The sequence below is a fragment of the Anopheles coustani genome, chromosome 2 (genome assembly GCF_943734705.1).
Source record: "Anopheles coustani chromosome 2, idAnoCousDA_361_x.2, whole genome shotgun sequence".
NCBI classification, from domain to species: domain Eukaryota; kingdom Metazoa; phylum Arthropoda; class Insecta; order Diptera; family Culicidae; genus Anopheles; species Anopheles coustani.
In genome coordinates this window covers 37,099,596-37,108,560 of record NC_071289.1, presented here as the reverse complement: position 1 = coordinate 37,108,560, position 8,965 = coordinate 37,099,596, and positions in this window count along the sequence as shown.

Below are 8,965 nucleotides of genomic sequence, written 5' to 3'. Positions count from 1 at the left end.
TATGCTTGAAGCTATATGAATTCAAGAAATCATGTTTCTGTTGCGGTAATCGACCACAGATGGTTGACTTAACAGATCCACCAGGGAACCCACTTCGTACTTTACGATAGCCACCCTTCACACATCAGTTTGAAAAGCTAAACATCCACTTTGAGCGCACTGGGCTCGAGGGAAGACAGGTCCAAAGCTTCTGGTGCTGCTACTCGGCAACAAGTTAATTTCTTTTATGACCATAAGCTGTTTGCTTACTCGCGGTGGCCACTTACTTCGTCGCGGTTAGTTACGCGGTTTACGGCGAGCTCGAGACCCTTTTGGCCCTGGCGAGGGACCGAGCGTCTAAGGGAGTACACCGTCGGGGGCATCGCGCAATTGGCATGCAGCACGAGTTGAATCCGAACTGAGAACCGGCAAACGGGTAGCTCGCGGTCGAAACCGAGAAGAAAAACCCCGGCGCTGTCGCGGTGAAAACACATCAACTTGCGAACCGGAGAAGAGCATCCGGCGATGCCGCGTTCTTTTTGCCTTTCGTGTTTGCTGCTCTTCTGGGCGCGTGTTTTTGCCCCGGTTACAACTCTATTTACCAATCAGCCTTTATTGGATAGTCACAATCGATCGCTGATCGATCGCGGTGCGCAAAATAGGAAGAAAAACATCCCTCGATCGGACCGAATCGGATGCGAGCGAAGAAAAACGAGCCTCATAGATAGGAAGCGTCGAGGAAGCTTCGGAGCGCGCGTCGGAGTAGAGTAATCACTTGCGTTAAATGGGGGGAAAAAGGGCAAGCTACGGAAAGCTCGAGGCGGGAGGAAAAGCAGCTACACGCCCGACCCAGAACAGAAGCCAGCGCAAGGCCGCGAAAGGATGTGCTGCTCGATTGAAATTGCCGGGAAGATCGCTCGCCGTACGGTGGCGAGAACGGATCGATAGCCCCCATCCGAGTTCATTTACAGACTTAATTATTTATGGAGTGTAGCAGTAATTGATGCTACCAACTAGGAGTAAAGGCTAGTTTTTTCTTACCCTTTTTCTCGTTTCTATCTTCCCTCTTTTTTCCTTTTCGCCAGTTGCTTAGTTTGATTTGTTTGTGTTTTTGCCTCACGCGTCTCATTGCCTTGACGGAGTTCTTTTTTGCTCGTCCATACTCTCTGACTTCTACCGTCATCCCTTGGGCATAGATCTTTTGGTTTAAAAGTACTTGCGGTTTGCCTTCTCCATATGGTTGGAGTACTCGAACGACTTGCACGCCAGCAAGGCTTGGTTCTTTTCGAGATTATTTTCAACACCACATTAAAATAGATCATTTTGAGGTTTTAACATTTATTAGTGAAGAAGTGCTTTTCTCGTGGACAGGTCAAATACACATAGCCGTTTGTTTTATAGATGAAATCTTTTATCTCATTTTCCTCATCCCGTATTAAAGACACGTGAGTCTTTTATTGGGCCTATTTTCCTTCCCATACTTGGGCATCTAATAGAGGTAAAAGGAAGAAAAGTGGGAACCATGTGTATACCTTCCTTCCTGCCACCGGGAAATTTCGGGCCCGAACGATGTTTGCTTATTTTCCTCCGTGCGCCCGAACAAGTGTGAAACCAAATGATTATCATAATTGCTCTGATAATAATGATTATATTTATTAATATTATTATTATTGCCATTATCTTCGTTCCCCTTTAGCGAATCTTATCAAAATCGGACGTTTTGGAGATGGTGGATCGAAGATGGTTGCACGCACGTTGGACTCCCGCCTGGCGGTGCTCCCAAAACGATTCTACCAAAGGTATGGCAAGAAGCAGCATCAAATCGATTTTATTTAATAATGAAAATTAAATACTAATAATTGTAATTTTCCGTAACGAACGCCATTAAAATGGATATTGAATTTTCGTACAAGGCAACCGGATCGATGGAAGGGCCGTGGGTATAAAGCAGTTCGGTTGTGTCGGTCGGTCTTTTCTTTAGAGTTTGCCAAAGGAAATGATCGGTGCTTCGGTGTGGTGTTTAAATGTAATTGGATTCATTTTTGTTGAGCCGTAAAGAGCAGGATATCCATCGATGGTGTTGATGAAAGTTGCGGTAGCTAAGAAAGCTGAGCTTGTTTTCCCATTCGGAAAAAAAAATTAAAAAGAAAAAATTGTATTCATTAATCGAACCCTCTTTTATTGTAACACTGTGCCACTGGTAAAAGTTGTTATCTATTCTAAAAAATCGTGCCTCGAATTGAAAATCATCGGAAAACAAAAAAAGGCAAAACCCTTCGTTGGTATTGTATAATTGATTTTACACCCAGAGGCTGACATCTTACTGTGTCTGCAAAGTTCAAGATCGGCCAAACAAACACGAAAAGAATGTGTTGATCTAGTTTTATTTCTTAATTAAATCATGCCTCCAGACACATCGCTTGCCACCGGACCAGAATTGTAAAACCAGCACCTCGAGCGTCCAACTGTTGCGTTCATTAGTGGAACAAATACACACTTACACACACAGACACCTCAAAGCGAATTGAACATATCCATCTCAATCTCCTACCTTTGGTAACCTTGGCCAGATTGTGTGAGCGATGTTCTTTTTTTTCCTTTCCTTAATTCATCGATAGTAAAAGCGGACCACGCCGGGGAATGACTAAGCGTGCGGAATGGGCATTCCTCTTCGGCGGGAATTCGAATCAGCAGATCCGATTGGATAAGATAGCGGAATGTCGGAATCGCTGTAGGCTCGCGGGGAGGTCAGAAAATTGACCTCTGCATGCATGGATGCATGGATTGAATGTTGCGCTCGGTCTTGGGTTGTAGCGAAAGTATTCGCGGTGTTTCAGAAGTGCGCTAAAATCCACACAAACCATTTGCGCAAAGCAGCGGCCCTTGGGAAGGTATAAATATTCATCGGCCGATTTACATAACATCACCGGACCATGGAAGACAGATGAACTTCCAAACCAAACTTCCAATCTTGACACCACATTACATTCATAAACGGGAAAAAACATCACTCACATCGGCAAGTGATAATTTTTGCGACCGTACCTTTTCGCGTCCCCGGAAATTATGCTTCACTACGCAGCAAACACGTTTCGCTTGTTTTTGATAGTGAGTTGAAGGGGAAAAAAAAAAGAAATTAAATAAAAAATATTATCACACGAAGCGATCGCAGGACCCGTTTTCCCGGACATTCGCCTTCGATCTTCCGAAGGATGCCCTTTTTCCTCTGCTCGGGTGCATTGGCGGTTTGGTTGCAAACGCGTGCGTGGAAAAAGAGAGTGAGCAAGGGAATGGAAACCGTAAAAAAAGCCAACCAGGAGGCAGGAGGAAAGCGTGCAAAGGGCCTGGCGCGGAATTACATCTTGTTTATGAATTTTTAATTAAAATAAATTAACAAGATCACCGTTTGTCGTGCTGGTTTTCGCGATGCAACCGTTCGGTTGGCGTGCGGTACGAGGCCGGGTCACAGACGGGGCGAAGCGTCCAGCTTCTTCCATTCCACCGGGTTTGGGAAAGGTTTTTCAAGCGTTTTCACAGGAGCCGCGATCCTCAGCACCGAAGGGCGGAAACCGTGCGCGCTCGAACGCTAATGCGAAATGGGAAACTAAATTCGAGGGGTGTGGAAAAAGTTTAATAACATTTAACTAGACCCGATAAAGATCTCGGGGTGCCGGACTGCCGTAGCTGCCGTGCGAAGATGGACCCGTGCGCAGCGGATTTTCGCCGCTGAGGCTCCATTTGTGCGGCTCGGATGCGCCTCGGAACGTGGCCCCCATTCGGCTTGGGTCGTTTTTTTCTGCCTGTTATCGATAATTAAAATTTGAAGTATCATTATTGGTGCGCGCACTTCTGCGCAACGCGCAACAACGGAACGCACGGAAGGCCTCGGCAAGGATTGTTATGTCCGATGGAAAGCGATAAGTTGGCATTCTTAAACGCAACGAACCGAGGATACTCCCTCCGTCCAGGGACGACTTCTTCATTCTGCCCTTTAAGATCATCTGGTCGGCCGAACGGTAGGAGGTAATGAAATTAGTAATACCCAGTTCCGCAACAAGCTCCGGGAGAGTTGCACTCGATTGTTTTTGTTTATTCTTAAGGAGCCAAGAAATGAACTGTTTTTGTTTTTTCTTCAAAATAAAAAATGAGAAAATGATAACATAACCACTCGCACTCCTGTTTTCCAGCAGCAATGCTAAATTATTTGACAGCAAAACAGAACATTGTAAAGTTCAAACGGGCAGAAGCTCTCTAATAGAAACAACGCTTGCGTAATTACCACGCTTCGATTTGTCGATTTTCTTGTTAAGATCAGTACGGTTCGATAACGAGCTACCTGTGGGAAAAAGGAACCTTCCGAACCCAGAGCGAGCGAACCCAGTAACGCCCGAGTAATTGCCGAGGCTCCTCCTCGCAAGATCATCGTGCGGATAAAGTGCGGGAAGGAATGAAATTTGTGCTTCAAGTTTTTCATACTTTTTATTTTTCATTCATCTACTAAGTACACCACTCCCCACTCGGTTGTTCCCATTTATGCCATCATTTTGAGTTCTGATTGCCTTTTACCTTCCCCGACCCGAAAGGAAAGTGCAAACGAACCGACCAACGGAAAGATGAATTTTTCTCCATGATGGTGGTGGTAGTGCGAAAAAGATGAACACGATGTACGGGTGCGTTTCTGGTGGGAGATAAAATCCTTCCGTGAAAGAAAGGCGAAAAAGGAACTCATTTCTTCGTGCTTATCGTCCAGCGGCTAGTGACGACAAAATAATACACGTGGTAATGGAACCGGTAGAGCTCGATTAAAGCGCAAGCGACGAACCCGAGAATTTCTAGTGGGCAGGTCGGAGACAATCACTGGAAAGCATCAAAACTTGCCTCCAATGTGAAGGTAGTTTGTGGGCAGCAAGAAAGAAATTAAAATTACTTCCCAACCGTCCTCTGAGCCATCGAAAAGGTCTGCTGTTTCCTTTAAATTTAGCCGTTTTTTGTCGTCGTCATTTTCACTTCCCTTTCGAATGTGCTTCCTTATTTGTGCATCATAATTATCGCCGTTGACTGAAACAACCACGAACCGATGTCAGATGTCTGGTAAAACAACTTGTGAAGCTTTTTTTTGTTTCGTGACATGCGTGTAGTAATTAAATGACACACCTGGAATCGGGAGATAGAAAATTGAAATTAAAATAAATCACCTCTCTCCCTAGAATCCTGCCGAACGGACGATCGAGGAACGCATGTGATCATTATTTCATTTTCGACATGCCGAAGCGTCCTCCGAGTCGACCGTGGGCTGTGGCCTAACGTGCGCACCGCAACCACCGTGGTGCACCGCGGGCTGGGAGTTTATTTAATTTCCCGCCTGTTGCGCAGCGCGCATTTTCCCGTGCCCGTGCGGTATGCGACCCGCGGAATGTGCTTCGATTGACGTCCGGGAGCGAGTCCGTCAGCTCCGCCGATGGATTGGCCTGCCCGGATGGACATCGAATGCAGCCGTTGCTTTTATTTTTTCCTTGTTTTTGGTTTGCAGCCTCTCCCTTTTGAGTGGTGAGGCCTTCACCTGCCCCAGCCTGATGGTAACCGTGGTATGCGCATTTTAAGTCCAGCCAGCACCGAGTTTTATTCCCTCGCGGCTCAGATTCCCCTGCTCCACGGTGGAGCTCCAAGTGGAAAACGAATCGATCTGGACGAGATTCCTATGCGTAGCGCGCGGACCGTCCGCCATCCGATTCCCCCTTGGGGCCAATCTTGTCGTCAGTCGTGGCGAAATAGTTGCACCCAAAACCGCGCGAGCACCCCGAGCCAGGCCGGGTACGAAATGTGGCCGCGAAACGGAACCGGATTGCTGGCAGCCTGCTTAAAACGTGCAGTACTGCTCCCGTTGGTCTCTTCATTTGCGCTTTATACTTTGTGGTAAACACCGTTTTGGACCATGGTACGATTAAATTAATTTAAATTTAGTTTCCTTTAACAATGAATGTGTTGCAAAAGGTTGATATAAGTTACGCGTTGATTTGTGCCAACAAATTTTGCAGAAAGCTTTTTACAAGACTCACTCCGGAAGCATTTATAATATTAACACACCTCACCGTGTCGAATGTACGAATTAAGCATCCGGAATTGGCCAACCATCCAAAACCGCCGACGGTAGTTCCCTTTCGATCGGTGACAATGCACTTCCCATTCACTCGAGATACGCTCGATACAACCCCATTCATTATCACTTCTGTCGGCAACACTCGTTTTGCAACCCCCCCGCGTTTTCGCCTCATCATGTTTTGCGGTGCATGATGTTTCGTTTGAGAGATCGGGTTCGTCGCTACCGACGTCGAATGCTGCGCCACAGGTTCTCACCTTCACACGCGCGCCGACTCGAATGGGCGGTGGATGTGGCTTTTTCTTCCAAATTCCGATGCATTTTCGCTCGCCATGGTCGGTAATTTCCATTCCAAGGTAATTCTAAATTCAAATTAACAAGGTAATTCTAAATTCAAATTAACAATTATTCACCACCCGGAGCCGGTGGCACCGTGCATGAGGTTGCAGCTTTCCGCACACCTTTTGAGCGCACAGAGCTACGTAGGCAGACGGAATCGTTACCAGTGGGTTTGCAAAAAAAAAAAAAAAGAACTCACGCGAAGGGAATAAAGAATGTCCTTGCGTCATGTAATTTAATTAATTGTGAGTTAATTTTTCTCCGTTTTTACCCGCTTCGTTTCAACGCAAACCTGATGATGATGGTTGATAATCGAATCATCACAGTCAGATTGCGGTGGGATAACTCGCGAAACGATGACGGGCGGAAGCGGCGACACAAATGCGACTGCAGCCACAATGCACTCCGCCATCCGGTATGTGTGTGAGTGTACGGGTTTGTGCAGGCGTGTGGAAAAAATTAACCTGCTGAATAAATGACGGTGCGACGTTGGGCCAATGGTGGCCCATCAGTTGCTCCCAGGTGGAGGTGAAATCGTCAGCAGCGTGGCTTTTCATTTCACAAATGCCGGAAAAGATCGCCATCTCGCAACGGTTTATGGGTCAATTGTTATTAGATTAATTAGCTGCATTTCGCGCGCTTTGTGAGCACATGTTTAACCCTCTGATCTACTTTGAAGATGGAAAAAAGTCGAACGGTGCGATTCGTTCGTTCGATTCAGCGGGTTCGAAGTTTCGATGAATGCAACCGGAAACACTCATCAGCTGCATTTCCCTCGAGGGGCTCGAGTTGAGTGATCTTAAGGTTTAGTTTTGTCACCATTCAACCGTCCTTAATTGAACCCATAAAAGCGAATACACTAACAGAACTTTCTTTAAGGAAACATAATTGCGTTATCTCGACGGAACGGGATAAGAAAAACCACCAACGAGAGTCAATTTCCTTTCGCACCATCCTGGGAAGTGATCTCCTACGGCGACACATACACACACACACACACATCAAGCGAGCGAGCCAAAGATTGATCAATCTCGTCGACGGGCCGCGTAACGACTGCTTGATTGAAAGTAATTGTCATCAGCTCTGGGGGGGGTCGGAGACCGAAGGGGAGGCCCCACATTCTGCAGCGTAGTTTCGCCTGCCAACCTGTCACTAGCTCGAGCCATTTACACGCATCGCGCGAGACATCGGTTCGACGCGACGACGAGCAAGAATGCTTCATTGCAAATGACATTATTGTCGCCCATTTTCGATCCCAAGCAGCAATTGACAGCGAGAAGCGGTGCGCAATGTTGTACGATTGCGCGCTCCGATCGGTTCTGGTCTAGGAGCGCGGAAACCACCGATCAATAACAAGCGACAAGTCATCGCATACCCAATGACGGCGATGATGATTAAAAGAGCGCTAATGATGGCCCGTCCCGGTAAAAGTTGATTGAATTTTTGCCTTTGCCCAAGACGCGCGCCACACGCGGGCGGACACCGAAAACGGACACCGAACGTCCGGGACCGAGGACATCCTCATCGTCTCCTCCGGGATGTAGGGATTTGCAGGCTGATGGCCGGACGATGATGAAGTCGAGCACAAATTAATTAATTTAATCACAGCATACACAAAATATGTTCCTTTACGATCGTTACGATGCAGTTTTATGCTCCTCTCCCTTCATTGGTGGCTGATTAGATTACATCGACATTAGCGCAGCTCGAAGCCGAGCGGAAAGAGCTGAGCGCAGCCAAGCGACGAACCTCATTCGAGCGACTCAATGACCCTTAGCGGTGAAGGGACGTGAAGGAGTTTGTTGCGGGCAGGCAGTAATTAGTACAGCAAACATTGTATCCGCTCAAGATCGTCTGGCTTTACCTTCATCCTAGAAGCACACACACACATAGACACACCGTCGGTGACAGAGTTCTCCTCACGGAAGGTGGGTTAAATAATTCAATTTTCAGCCAATTTGATCCGATCCCGTCGTAAATCAATCGATTTGCATCTACCACCTCTCTCTGCCTCTCACACTTGATTTTTTTTCTGAAATAAACGATGTCAACGGAACAGCGTCGGTAAGAGTGTGTCCGTTCCGCCGGAGAACCCCCTAGAGAACGCTATTAGTAATCACGCGTTAATCTTGATGGAAAATTTATGATTGCTAATCAAGAAATTGTGTGAGCCGTACTTTTATGAGTTTGCTTAACGTGAACGCGAGCGCGTCGGACGCCTTGGCCCAAGGCATCTCGCGCGCCTTGTTCGCTTGATAATGGAAGCTGCTGAGTGGGTAGCGAGTGCTGATGGAAGTGTCTTCCATCACTTCCCGAACGCAGGAACTCGTAAATTGGCTTGATTTATGCTGATGAAAATTGAATTTGTCCCTCGCGTGTCGAACCATAACTCAGGGGCACACGGCAAGAGGGCGTGGGACCGGATCAACAGCTTTACTCCGAAGCCGTTAGGTTTGTTTAGTCGATACAGTGTGTGTGTTTGTTTTTTAATTAGCAGAACAACGAATCGGTTTTTTATGACACGGATCGAGAAGCATCCAGAACAACGAA